This window comes from Lissotriton vulgaris, chromosome 4_1, assembly GCF_964263255.1.
Source record: "Lissotriton vulgaris chromosome 4_1, aLisVul1.2, whole genome shotgun sequence".
Classification (NCBI taxonomy): Eukaryota; Metazoa; Chordata; class Amphibia; order Caudata; family Salamandridae; genus Lissotriton; species Lissotriton vulgaris.
This window is the reverse complement of record NC_141691.1, coordinates 256,889,984-256,905,465: the sequence shown is the minus strand read 5'-3', so window position 1 is coordinate 256,905,465 and position 15,482 is coordinate 256,889,984.

Genomic DNA, 15,482 nt, shown 5'->3' with positions numbered 1-15,482 from the left:
CTTTCACTTCGCTTACTTCACATGCGTGCAACCTGTGTTCCACCCTTTCTCTTGGGCCTTGGATATCTGCCTCTCCACAACGGGTAAAAGGCCACCTGAAATTCTCTTGAAGATTTACAAGGCCAAAAGCTTGAGCATTGCTACCTTTGGTAGCAGGTATATGGGGATCCCACAATTGTACACCAATTCAGCAAGTTGAAAACGCTTTCTTAAGATCCATATTGGCAGTTCCTGTAAGTGCCTCAGTTTTTAATTGCCATAGCGAGTTAGGTGTCCCTTACATTTCAGATTTATTAAGGCTCAACCTGTGCTGCTTTGGCATAGAATTTGGACCTCCATGAGCACAGGCCTAAATAAGGAAATCCTAACCGATGCAATGAGATTAGACCATGCAAACAAGAACATCTGGTTAAGATACATGAAAAACTTTATGCAAGACATAGGGCACCCAGAGTATTTTCTCCGACCGGAAATGATGAATTCAATACACTGGAGGGAGTTCAAAAAAGTTTGCATGGCTGTCTTGGAAGATAACAGGTTAGCTCTGGAAACAAACAAACCCATGGTGGTCCAGCACCAAATAAGTACTATAATATATAACATTCAACCGTATCTTCTGTGCTGTGTAGGGGATATGATAGATACGTGTTAACACGTTTCAGATTTGGGTCTTTTTATTGTTTGATCAGTTACCCTGACATAATTAATTGGTCAAGGGATCTAGGCCTGTGTCCGTGTGAAAACATCTCTTCACAAACAACCATTCATGTAGTCCTATTCTGTAAATTCTATGCAAACGACATAGATGGATTAAACCCTTATTAAAATAGAGCGGCTGTAGACAATGTCACCCAGCTCTACTGTATCTACAGATGTTGGATAGCTACTATTGCATTGCAACTATGGTGCGTTTCCTGAAAAGTGTAATAAGAGCAAGGAAAACTATAAATGCCTAGAAGTTGAGGGGACAGGTATGAGTAGTTTTAATATTGTGATGCATTATTTCGGCACAGAGGTTATATGCTATAATTGCTTAAATAATAGGAAAAACTGTTGCAAAATGAATGTTTCTATGAACTTGTATATATTTTATGTAAGATCACTGTATTTTTAGAACTGAGATGAGATGTTTGTATTGACTGCTTTTATCATTTTATATGCCTAAAATCGAATAAAGCCCGCTTTGACTTTTACTTTGACTTGGCCTCTCCACAACATCAGGTGCTGACCCGGGTTATGATCTGTTGGTGGGTTCCTGGCTGGCCCATGACCAGGACTGTTCTGGTGATGTGTGCAGCTGTACTTGGAGTGTTGGCATGTTGGAATACCTGTGGGGCTGCCCAGTGCCTCTTGCAGGAGAGTTTCATCAAATATCACACAAGTTTCCCTATTCTGCTGCTGGATGCACTGGAGTATCAGGAACACGAAATCATAAACTCTGTTGAGTTAGATAGCATCTCTTTTTTGTGACCGACAATGATGCCCTTTTGGAGCACCTTGCATCCCATGTGGAGCTTAATCTTTTGGATTTTTCTGACTAAACTACACGCAAATATATATATATTTTACTTTGTCCCTTTTTTGATTAGCTCTATTTGGATGGAACATAATACAATTTGGCTCTGCTTATAATTGAAACTCTTTGTCTATGCACTACAACCTGGCCAAGGAGAGGGTGCCACGTGTTTGCTAAAGTCATTGTCCACATCTTTAAGTTAGCATGACCCTGTTAGCCATGATGCTGCTTTTGCTCACAACGCTGCATGTCTTTATTTTTGAAAGACTCTGTTCAGGCCTTTCACATGAGAACTCTCTGCTGTGCTCGTTCTCTGCCTGTTACTGAAGTTAGGTCTGAACATTGTGAACAAGGTCAATAAACACTGACTCTTGTTATTATGTTCTGGTCAGGCCCTTGCACTTAGATAAAACATACCAATGCAGCTGTTTCTGCTGGAGAATCATACTTTGATATTATGGGGATGCATGTTTAGGTAACAGGCACTTGGAGAGGGACCTTTCCAGGGAGAAAAGCCACCCGCACCTGTGATGTAGAAATACGACCTATGGCCTCAGGTATGGGGTCTGCTGACAAAACCCAGAGATCTTCTATTATATAATAATACTTCTGCTTACCAAGGGGAGGGTGGTTAGGCCTTAGAGGCCTTTATCCGCTGTATTTATAAACGTACATCTCCCATTATGATATATGGCCTTGCTGCAATGCTAACTGTATTGATATTATGCATTTTGCTGCTGGTTGTGACTCGTATACTGCATTTTAGAGCACGTTAGTTAAAATAAATATTTAAAAATATTTTCGTGTCTCTGTCAGATCCTATTGTGGACAAGTACGAGAGTGTGAGCGAAAAGGTGTGTCTTTTTACCGTGATTCTTGAGAGATTCGGGAGTGTTGTGTTCTGGGTTGTCTAACCATTGGTTTCTCCGTTTGTGACTATGAGAGCTAGTGAGACACTTTAGCTAGTCGATCCTGGGCTCATGGGCACTAAGGGGGTAGGAAGGCTTAGCCCCTATACATCGATGTCCCATAATACTGTGCACAGTTCTTTGTATGTGCAAATTGCTGCAGTGGCTACAACCATCATTTATAAGCAAAGGATTCAAAAAGGCACCACAAAAGTGGGTATAAGCCTTTTAACATTCAAGCTTGAAAGAGCAACAGAACTAGGAGGTTCCTAATAACTGTGTAAAATAGATCCCAAACACCACAGACGTCTGCAAGATGGTGCAAGGGTATTGTGGACAAGTACAAGCGTTACTCATGATTCCCGCAGATAACTACCAGACGAAACATTGGCCGCACCAAGTTGCAGGGATTTTGCTTAGGAACAGAACTATGCTTGGTACAATAGAACATTAGTAGATTGGGACTGTGGGGTCTATTACAATGGCCGCAACGGCAAAAGGTACCGAACACCATAGTTGCGGCAGTCCTGCAATGCCAATCAGGATGCGACCACTACCATGGCGGGCACATCCTGCATTAATTACATTGCGGAGGGCGGTGCTGTAAGCAGCACCCCCTGCAATGTAAAAAATACATGTTGTGCATTTGCATGCACAACGTGACAGGCACTGCGCGGTGCCTGCCACCTTGTGCATGCAAATGTAGGGGGCTACAATAGGTACCCCCATGTGCACCTCCCTCCCCCAACACCCTGGGGGCCCGCATCAGGCCCCCAACAGCGAGAACCGCATGCCTTTCCATGGCAGTATCATCGCCATGAAAAGGTGATCTTCCGCCTACATCATAATATGGATGGCGGAGTCTTGCAGACACCGCCATCATATTGTGTCCCTTTTCAGCCCGGTCGAGAGTTTCGACTGGCGGAAAAGCGGCGTACGGTCTTTCCGTCTGCTGCGGTGCCCCCGCCATTCTAATATGGCAAGGGGAGAACCAGGGACATATGGTGGGCGGATTGCCACCACCGGGCTGGCGGTGGCGATCTGCCTGCCATCATAATAAAGCCCTGTGTCACCATACCACCTCAGAACCATGAGGCCAAGTCCAACTAGCTATAGTGTCTGACTGAGTGTCACTCATAACCAGAGGAACAAGTGAATTGACACCCCAGAACACAACACTCCTGACCCTATCAGTGATCGCAGTGTCAGGACACTCCCATACGCTCACACACTCGTACTCGTCCACAATAAGATATGAAAGAGACAAGAAGGACATTTTAAATGTTTATTTAAACTATCATGCCCTAGAATGCAGTATACTGGCCACATCCGAAAACAAATACCAAGCAAAATACCATCAGTATTGTTAATAAAGCATATATTACGAAAAGTCCTGTCATATAAAACAGATTAGCCAGTCCCCCTCCCCTCCTACAGAAGCAAACTGATTATACAGCAAAGATCTCTGGGTTTAGCAGGGGACCTTAGCATACACAGATGGCCGTTCTACATCTCAGGAAATATCTATCTCTCTCTAAGGTCTATCTAAGGTCTGTTACCTTGCTATGCATACCTACATAACAAGGTTCACGTTCATAAACAACAGCTGCATGTCTGTATTGTGTCTAGGTGAGAGTGCCTGACCGAAAATAATATCAAGGGAAATTGTTGTTTGACCTTGTCTGCTGTTCAGACTAAATTCCAGGAAAGAGCAAAATGAGAAAACAGCTGCAGATTCTGTGCAAAAATATAATGTGGCACAAATGCAAGCATGTTTATATTGTAACGTTTGCAAAGGAAAATGAGACCTGGAGCCTGCACAGTTAGGCTAACACAGGGAAAAACTACATAGAACACATGACACTGCAAAGCTAATATTGCTTCCATATCATCCTCCATCCGCTATCTGTGCTATAATATATTTGGACACCCAGCTAGATTGAAGGTACCACTTCATGAGTAAAATCTATCTTTGGACAATTTGTCATACTTTTGTGGTTTAGCAGGAACAGACATGTCTTTCCCGTAGTCAACACCCAGTCCAATACTTTTTCAAAATCGATAATCCTTATGAAACATATTTACATTTTGTGCCCGTATGAAATCCGCCTTTTCTATGTGGTGGTCACCTCGTATTGTTCGCCTTTTGATGGACAATGTATTTTTACATGCTTTAGAACTCTGTTCGCTTTAATCCTGCAACCAATACCTACCCTCTCCCTGGCATTGCTTACTCCACTTCACTCCTGCTGCATATTCTGTCGACTCGATGGCCATGCGCCCCTCATCATCTTCTTGTTTCTAAGTTACTGCATATTGCCTTCCCCACAGTTCTCCTTTGGCGAGTGTGCATATCCGGCGTAGCAGCTATCCCTCAAATGCTAAGGGGACAGGGCTAACTATCAAGTCACTACAATGTTGTCCTTAAACCAGAAACTCCTGAAAATTGATGTGAGTTGAAAAATGCACAATTTACAAATCAGCAAACATTTGAACATGTATCTGTCACAGGATCTGTATTTCAGTATTTTCAAGAATATATGACAATCTAGCCATAAAGATGGACAATTCTAATATTTCATTTTAGGTACTATAAAAATCAGTTTAAAAATACATTATTGTGAACATTTTAAATTAAGTTTGGTGACTTGTACATTCTCTCATATATATATTTATTTGAATCCACATTACTTTTCAGAAGTAACTGGTTCAGGGACAAGATTGTAGTGACTTGGTATGTCTGTGACAACCCTGCTCCTTGAGTGGAAGCTAGAAAGCCACCATGTGACTGGGTGACAACATACTTCAGGCTTCATGCCCTTCCAGGCTGTGCCTTTTTAGGAGTTATGAACAGTAGGTTCCACTGAAGTGCTTTCTGCATGCTGGTTGCATCCTTGGCACCTTTAATTAAACATTGTTAAATACCTCAATATGCTCAAACTTCATGTGTTCAGGATTAAGTTTTCTCTTCACAAATCACAGCTTTAATTTTAGTTGCGTTGGTGATATTGAAGAAAACATAAACTACAGATCCCAAAATGCACAGGTTTGTTAAATGAAAGCTCAGTACCTAAACATGGGACCTAAACATGGGACTGGGGACAATGGAGTAAGCTATGAACATGGTGACTTACTTTAGTACTCCTTGTTTTCAACAAATATGTCTAGTCATTATGTCATTACACTGAAAAAAGCAGACAAACATGCATTCTTTTTTTATTAATTTTATTATGCTAAACATACATTTGAGGTCATATTTACTATTATTTAATGTAAGACTGCAAGAGAAGTTGCTGCGCAGTGTGAATTGAAGAGAACAGAACAGAACTGCTCATATTTACAAAGTTATCCTGCAGCTCGGCTCTCACCTTGCTCTGGCGGTCTTTGGACAGTCTAGCACAAATGCAGACACCCTTGTGCATGAGTTTTTGTGAAGGAAAAAGTACCTTCCTGAACAAAACCTATCATTTGAGGTTTATTCCTATTTACATTAATCTTGCAGAATGCAGCACACAGGCAATAACTAGGAGTAATAACGATCTTTATCCCTGTTACACCAGCCTCAGGTAGGTGCACCATTTTGACACAAATCCTTGCTCACAAGTCTTTGTAAATATGGGTTTGTGCCAAAGTTTATGGGTGGATGCAAGGGAACACCCATGCTCCACCATTGAACCCCTACCTGATGACATGTAATGCAGGTCAGCTCTGTGTGCTCCCTTGTGTTGCATTTTTTAGGTTTAGCCTACAGCGCTTGCGCTTCAAGATGATCTGTTGTGTGTACTTTCTGAGGTTTGTCTCCTCCCATGCTGCTGATTGGTTAAGTAAAGTGGCACTCGGAAAAGCTTGCTTTTCAGTGGGTTATTTGCTTTAATGTCCCACCTTCTAGCGGTCTTGCTCATCCTGTGGAGTTTTTGTCTAGGGATACTTTTGATCGACCATCAGCGTGTCCCCACATTATGTACATAATGGTACAGTTCTACCATTTTGCAATAGTCATGAACATATACATGAATATAAAATGCATTTATAAAATAAAGTGCATACTCCTATGGTGCCTGTCTAGATGTACATAAGAGTACCTAGCATGTGAGTAGGTGCGAAAGAGCTAATAAGCCTCGGAGCCAAGAATCCAGCTAGGATTTAGTCAAACCCCATTAGCTGAATAATGAGAGTATGGGATCTCGTCCTGGTCTCGAGTTGGACACCCCACAATTGATGTTTAGACCACTGTCAGCTGGAGCGACTTCATGCAGGAGCCTCAGTGTCTCTGGTCAGTGTGTCGGCCTTGAAGTCTGGTTCCCTCCAACCACTGATAGCAAGAGGTGCTGCATTTATAAAGTCCCTTTGCCCCTTGTGCATGTTTTAGCCATTGTTTAGTATGAGGATGATGTATGGGATTAAACCTTGTGCGTAGATAGGAAAGGTGAAGTATACCCCCTGGGTAGTATACTCATAAATTATTTATATGTGCTAAGGAGGACGTCTTAGCATTATTGATTCGGAAAAACCCTCCTTCTGCATGGACCTAGGTGAATGGTTTAGTCCATGAAAGGCGTAAACCCTTGTAAGGGTTTTTGACCCTATAAGGCGTTCTGTCTTTATTAGGAGTTATGTCCTTATAAGGCTCATTCATGTGAAATGTAGGGGAGATGATGTAGGAAAAGGGTACGTTGTTCCTTGGACCTATATTAGAGTACCTATATGAAACATAACACCAGGCATGCATAGTGAGGGGGTAACTTACATTTCAATTTAAGCGCTACAAATCACTACCTTAGGTATATTTGTATTTTCATGTCAAGTGTTTCTTTCCATTAAAATTAATTAGTAGACTCAGTCTGTTTTGTAACTGAGTCAGGATTTTAAAGGGGACATTACCATTCTCCAATGGCCGTCAAGTTGGACGCTTATGGTCAAACACAAACTGATCTGTCATTCCTTTCAGTTGCCTTCCTCATGTGCACTACATCCAAGGTTTACACTGGGTCTTCCATATTTTGCTGACTGCAGCTGGAGGAGCAGACAGAGACAAGCTGCCTGTAATCATGGGTTGTACAACTCTAAGAAGATTATGGTGGTTCCGTCATCAAAGGTACAGAGTAAGACCGCGCGTATGGTCAGTCATGGCCTTCAATATTCTTTACTGCCGTCTCCGTTTGCCAGTGTAGGTTAAATGCGGAGTACCTCCTCACCCTCTCAGGACACTTATTGGCTATGGCAGTGGGATTTTCAGTCTTGTTTGCTGACGTAGGAAGCTTCGGGACTGGCAATTGCTGTAATCCTTTTGCTCTTTTACACGGTCACAAGTGTTCACCTTTGCACAAATTTCCAAAAAGAGGTTTGAGAATTCAGCCGCATTGAATTCCAGTCCAAAATAGCTTTGTCACTAGCGAAGTTGAAAATTAAACTTGTATCCAATATTAAAATCAGCTATGCTTAATTGCCGGTTTAGGTATAAGGGACGGTTGTGGTATATTCTATTATAAGAATGCGTTCTTTGCCTATCAGCAGCAAGATTACACCGGCTATAAATGTGGCTCATTCAATGAACCTTATTCCAGGCTTCTATTTTAGTATGAGTGTCATTTGATAGAATTTCTAACATTAACATCATTGCTGTTCCTCAACTATATTAACATATTAACATATCAAACAAAAAACAACTGCTGAGTTTAACCTGCCAAACGTAAACAATGTCCCACGCATAATTGGGTATGCGTTGCAGCCCCTCTAGCATCCAAATCACATCAACACTGCTGTGCCCTATCTACCATGGTTTCACCGTAGTGGTGCCTGGGGCACGATGCCCCCGACCCCCACCCCCATGGTTACACTGCCAATATGTAAATTAAACATTTAAAGAATTACAAATAAGATCATGAGCATTTCTTGACAGTTATCATGTGTATTCTAAAGTAGCTTCATATTATAACAAATTAAAGAACTTGATGTATTGATTTAACCAGGGGAGACTGGGAAATAATTCTGGAAAAATAATGTAGCTGTTCAAGGCTTAATGTGCAAAAGGCTGTTCGATAGAAACCACAAAGCTACTGCAAGAGTGTCTCAAGACTGATACTCAGGATAACCTGCACAAAAGAGATTTAGAACTCTAATGGAGTAGGAAGCTTGGATGCTCACCTTGCCCAACAGACAGACAGCCATTCCCAAATTAGAGTCAAGTCTGACCAGACAGAAAAATAAACCCCAGTTTTACAGTCTGCAAAAAAACACTCTTTGCAGTGGAGCACACTTGGGCTTGGCCAGGAAACAGTGACCCTGTTTTCATGGTCATAAACTTTAACATTCATTTCCTGTTGCTTGTGAGTTCCCCTGATGCTGCTAGTGTGCCATCTTGCATTGTGTCTCATGAGACATGGGTTGATTTGTCCCAGGCCGAGGCGGATCACTGACAGTGAGATATGAAAGAATTTCCCTTGAAAAGTGTCTATACAAAGCTCCCATTCACAGCACTTTGGAGAGCTTATTACAGGCGGTGAAAATTTGCTGTGAGCCTATTGACTTTGTTTTGGGGTTGAATATTCTGAGGCACCAATTATTATAACACTTTCAAAATGTATCTGTAAAATGTGTTCAGTTTCTATTGTCTAATACATATTTTCTCTCTTGTACCATCTTGCTTTCTCACACACTTCTCACTCTCCATCCTTGTGCCTCCTGCTGCTTTTCTCTTCTTCACTCACCTTCCTTGTGCCTCATGCTGCTCTTCTACTCACTATCTGTCCCTTTGCCTAACTCTGCTCTCCTTCTCACTCTCCTTCCTTATGCCCCACGCTGCTCTTCTCACTCTCCTTCTTTGTGCCTCATGCTGCTCTTCTCACTTTCCTTCTTTGTGCCTCACGCTGTTCTTCTAATCACTCTCCTTCATTGTGCCTCATGATGCTCTTCTCCTCACTCTCCTTCCTTGTGCCTCACGCTGCTCTTCTCCTCACTCTCCTTCCTTGTGCCTCATGCTACTCTTCCACTCACTCTCTGTCATGGTGCCTCACACTGCTCTTGTCCTCACTCTCCTTCCTTGTGCCCCACGCTGCTCTTCTCCTCACTCTCCTTCCTTGTGCCTCATCATATTCTTCTCCTCACTCTCCTTTATTATGTCTCATGCTTCTCTCTCACTCTCCTTCCATGTGCCTCACACTGCTCTTCTCTTCCTCACTGTCCTTACTTATGTCCTATGCTTCTCTTCTCTTCCTCACACTCCTTCAGTTGCCTTGTGCTGCTCTTCTCCTCACTCTCGTTCCCCGTACCTCACACTGCTCTTCTCTACACTCTCCTTCCTTGTGCCTCACGCTGTTCTTCTTATCACTCTCCTTCATTGTGCCTCATGATGCTCTTCTCCTCACTCTCCTTCCTTGTGCCTCACACTGCTCTTTTCCTCACTCTCTTTCCCTGTGCCTCACAAAGCTCTTCTCCCTCTTGTTCCTTGTGCCTCACACTGCTCTTCTCCTCACTCTCCTTCCTTTTGCCTCACTCTGCTATTCTTCTCACTCTTCTACCCTTGTGCCTCACGCTGCTCTCCTCTTGTCCACTCTCCTTCCTTGTGCCTCATGCTGCTTTGCTCCTGCTCACTCTCCTCCATGAGCCTCACGCTGCTCTTTATTTCCGCACTCTCCCTTCTGTGCTTCACGCTGCTCTTCTCCTACTATCTGTCCTTGTGCCTCCTGGTGCTCTTCCCCTCACTCTAAGTCCTTGTGCCTTGCATTGCTCCTCTCATCATTACTCTCAGTCCTTGTGCCTCATGCTGCTATTCTCCTCACTCTCTTTCCTGTGTGCCTCATGCTACACTTTATCGTTAACATAGCATCCATGCCTTTCTTTTGTTCTACATGACTCATCTCACCAGCCTTATTTTCTTAATTTTGAGGAGACGTCAACATATTTTTACCCCCTACACAGTGTTTCCTTCCACCCATCCCTCCCTTTTGGTTTGCATCGAGTGAGGCATCAACCAGCCCGAGCACCTGCTCATCCTCAGCACCAGCACAAAACACCACCTCAGCACCAATGCATCACCACTTTAGCATCTGCACAGCATCATCTCAGTACAGCACCAAACCAGCAACATTCAGCATCATCTGAACATCACCTCCACACCAGCACACCACTACCTCAGCCTCACTCAGCACCACCTCAGTTTTCCCTCAGAATCTGGCATCTGCTGATTCTCCCCTAGTGTCCGTCCACTGCTTTTGTTTTAATTGAGGTACTATCTCCCAACCTCCACTCTCCTGTTGTCTTCTTGGTTATGTATAAAGTAAGAAAAATGCTTATAACACTTTTAAATTATATCTTTTCAGCCACAATATTCTACAGCAGCAGCCACAAAACCCTAAATACTCTAAAGACATTGGCAAAGTCAATATATCTGGCTAAAGAGCTAGAAGGTCCCAAATGTGAGACCTATTGGTTAGACCAATGCTTGTTTTCAGAAAGCCCCACAATTCAGGCTTTGAGTGGCTTTGCAAATCCCAGAATATATTTTGCATTGGGGCTGCCCCAAAAAAGTGACGCAACCCCAGTTTAGTAAATCTGGGTAACGGTCTGCTTGTTTTGAGATTTTCTTACTGAGCAATAAACAAGCAAATGCCATCAAGGCCGGCTCTAGGGTGCCCCGTTCCTTGATACCAGTAATATCCAGCCATCAATAAAAACATCAGGATCACTCCAGTGATTAACGTTCCTGTTGGAGAGAGATTGGAGGTTTGTCTAGTGGAAGTTTGAACTCATTGTAAGGTAGTGCAGTGGGTTAATATGCCTGTTACAAAAAATGTGTACCATGCAGATCACAAACTACATATAATGTAAATAGGTCAGTGGGTTACTGCTTGTGTCCTAGGTATTCTTTAGTTTATAAGTTAAACTCCTAATGTAGCGTAGTGAGCTATTAACTGTCATCAATGGGCTCCATGCAAATTCCAAGATATATAATGGAGCTATATGTCTTTTTGCCCTGTCTTTCATTAACCTAAACTTGCAAAAATGGTTCATTTGGATAGAAATCAATTTGTATTATTAAAGGGAACCCTTAACAATCATGTTATGTTTTAAATACTTAGTTTGTGCTTTTCCAGAACAAGGACTATACTGCCTACCATCATAGATGACATGTGACTCCTACACCGCGTAGTCCTCTGTCTTATGTAACATTTTCTATGCACTGATTTACACATGTATGATTGTCTCAGTGCTAATGTGTGTGTGTGATTTAAAGTGCTCTGACACCCTACACTGGTATTAGTGGCGCCATAAAACTAAATCAGTCTGAGAGAGAGTGGTTATAGAGACTTGAGGAGCACTATTTACTGGAGAGCATGACAATGGAAAGCGCAGCTTTAAGAACAAAAGCCTGCCTCAAAGGGAGCCCTTTGCATACTGCACTCTCTAACAGTGCATGCTGCTCACATGTAAGAGCAACAGATCTGAATGAACAAGTCAGAAAGCCAGACTTGATTAATGAGGCATGGCTCTTGCTTTATCACAATGCCATCTGCCCTCATCTCTTCCAGAATATTTGTAATACTTTGCCATCGTTGGCACTAGCACAGTAGGTGTCTAAAAATTAGCAGTATCCAAAACCCTACCGCTGACCACTTTTCCGTCCCCCTACACCCCTGTCCACTTTAACCCTGCCTACCCCTCTGCGCTTAGAGAAGGACCCTTCGATAAATGGCGAGAGGAAGGATGTCTCATTGTCTCGGACCTCTTCCTCAAAAGTAAGATGCGAACATTTGCTGAATGTGCAGCTTTGCTTCCGACTCCCACACACCGAAGTGTACCACCATACAATTGAAGCATTGGGCCCAGCAGCCGCTCATGTGATGGGGGGGCCACCAGATAATTGCTCCTGATGGAAAGATGTGTCCAAACTAGCCCCACAGCTAAGGGATGCATCTCCTTCTTATATGTGCTACTGCTCTCCTTTAGCCCACATCAGACCCCGAGCCACATGAGATGCTGGGAGGGCATCCTACACTCCCCCCCCACCCCTCGGAGAAACAATGGTAATCCCTGTACAGAAAATTCAGCAAACAAGATTGCTCCATGTTTTTGAGGGAAGCTCACTACAAAACTATGTATGACTGGTACCTTCACCCACACAAATTGCACTCCATCTTTCCCGACACCTCCAACCGATTCTGGCGGGGATGCGGCCTGCTGGGGGACTTTAGGCACATCTGATGAGACTGGCCCTATCCAACCATTCTGGAAGGAAATCTTATTCCAAATCAAACACATCTTAGGCTACCCGATTGCTGACTCTTTAGAACACGTGCTCCTTGGTATACGGGACCCCAGCCGCAAATACCAGACTCAGGGGGACTGCTCCATCATGTGGATATGTTTAGGGGCAGTCAAAATGGCTATAGCAGTGGCTTGGAAGAAATCAGCCGTCCCCTCACTTACATAATGGCATGCCCGTCTGTGGCACGCCTTGGCCCTCGAACAGATGACAGATGTAATTGAGGACTCACAAAAAAGCTTTGATTATATCTGGAGACCTCTGGTGAGCTACTTGTCGGAGGGGCTGCCTCTGTTCGCATGTGGTCCTCAGCTGAGAGCCCTCCATCTCTTCCTGATGTAGTTGATTGGGGCTCCCTTTGGGGGCTGTAGGCCCTGGGTCTTCCCTCCCCACCCCCAGTCCTCTCACGCAGATCGTGGGGTGGCGCACACCCCATCCCACTCCTCATGCTAGTACTGAAGTCACTATGAAACCTTTGAAATATTTGGTTCTTTCTTTTCTTTGTTGTTGTTTTTTATTTTTTTATTTTTAGCATTCATGTATTTCTATGGATGGGACTAGGGGTACATCCTCTTCTAGGGGGGAGTTTTATATCTCTTAATTTGCAGCATGGACCAGGCCCTACACTCCTGGTAGATATCGGCAAGGGAAGCCTGGAACTTGTGAATAAACTGTACATTATCTGTAGCTATCTAATGCACTGGCCTAGCTCCTGTGCGACGGGTTGAACGCAAATGTAGTTTGTTGATAATATTTGTATCCTTTGAAGAAAAGTCAATAAAAAGATTTTGACACATAAATATCAGCACAAAGAGGAGGCACATCATCTTTGAATGAGAACAGGTTTTTGTTTTCTGTATGATTAAGGCAACATTTCAAATAAAAGCAGCCTATATTGAGCCCTCTCCTCAACTGAAGAAATATATGAGATATTCAACAGAGCAAACTTTGGAATGGTTATTAGAATTTTAATTTTGTGATTACGATATACTTATTTTTCAGATATCGTTTGTCTAGCTCCTGTTAAAGTATCTCAAAAATATAGAAGACATATTCCCAAATTTTCTTATCTTAACAGTCTCCCGAAGTTCCCCAAATTGAGAGAATTTGGATCTGATTTTGGCAAAAATGTACAGCGCTTCTATAATCCTACAAGTAAGTGTTGATGAGGTTTTAAACAATCTGTTCATTTTCACTCAATATGCAAAACAATGAACGTTAAGAAATTCTTTTTTCAGAGATATTTTGATTCATACTAATGTAAGATTGCATTTTGTTTATATGAGCAACATAGAAACGCATGTGATATAAAGCTTTCATCCTATAATGGATAAAAAAAACAACAACACAGTGCAACATGATTTAAGTGCCATTATATTTCCTCAAAAAAGAACATCCATTGTGGAGAAGTGATGATAAAATTACATTTAAAAAATGGACTTTAAATGCATTACAGCATATCAAATTGGTAAATTGAGAATAAAAGATAAATATACATATTAGGAAACAAAGCAAATGAATAGGTACTCACTGTTAAGAAAAAAGTAAGGAGACTGATTGCATGAACATTACACTGATAGAAATTGCAGCAAATATTTTTGGGGCTTTTAACCTATTTGCCTAGAGCTAGAAGGAAATGGGAGAAACAGATTTAGCATCAGTCTGTGGACCATATTAAAGAAACTGTCCAATGTTGCCAGAGAAACAGGTATTGACAATTTCAATAAGTCTGGCTTATGTATGAAAGCGCTTTTTGTGTAATTGAAGGGTTTAGGCACTTTATACGACATCATACATGCAATCCGACACTTATCTTTGCACTCATGCATCCATTCATTAATCCACTAACTCTAATCAAATCAAATACCCTTTATTTTGAATGTCACACAAACTCTCTTAAAAGTACAAAATAAAACAATTCCAAAATTACTGCATCAATCGATTAAAAACAATGGAAGATCTTCAAAATAACGGTTTGAGACGGCAAACAAAAGATTTAAAAAAAGCTTAGAGATACAAGCAAATGAACTCATCATTCATCATTGTAAAAATAGAGTGTTCTACAAATGTTAAGACTGTTTCTTTTTTAAATTGAAATAAAAAATCTTTTAGTAAAGAAATTATGTTAAAAAAAGGTGAAGAGTAGATTTTCAATTGCAAGTGCAGGTTGGTAAATCAGAACTACTGCATTGCCTTAATAAAGTAAAGCCTGTTCCCAAGCACCTGATACTTGCGTTAGGTAAGGTACCACTGCTCAAACAGTTTTAAGAATAACATATTGCTTTTCAAGAGACTTCGATAGTTTGACTTTTTCCCTAGAGCTACGTTTATATCAAGAAAAAGTTTCTTAATAACATACTTATCCTTTTTTAGCTAATGTCAAATGGTTTGAGAAAAAGGATGCACAGCCTAGTTGTGAAAAACAATTATGCACGAAAGCCAGCCACAGAATCTCCATACCCTTCTCACAGGAGAAAAATCCATGATAATTGATTTAAGGTTGCCTTGGGGTTAGACCAAATAGAAACCTGTAGTTTCAGTGGTCGAGTTTAATTATATTTTCAATGTAAGGAACAGCCAGTTCCTCATGGCAAAGTTAGCTAGGGGTCCATTGGGTTCAGGACTGGAGCCTTCTAGGAAACCAGTTTTTTTTGCTTGAAGGGGTGCAACATTCTTTAACCCTCATATTTCTTCCCCACAAGTGGTTATCCGAACACATTGATGATTACAATTTTGCACAAAGGAAAAATATGCTTTCAATCAAAGGTTGTAGCAAAACTGAAAAGATGACAAATAG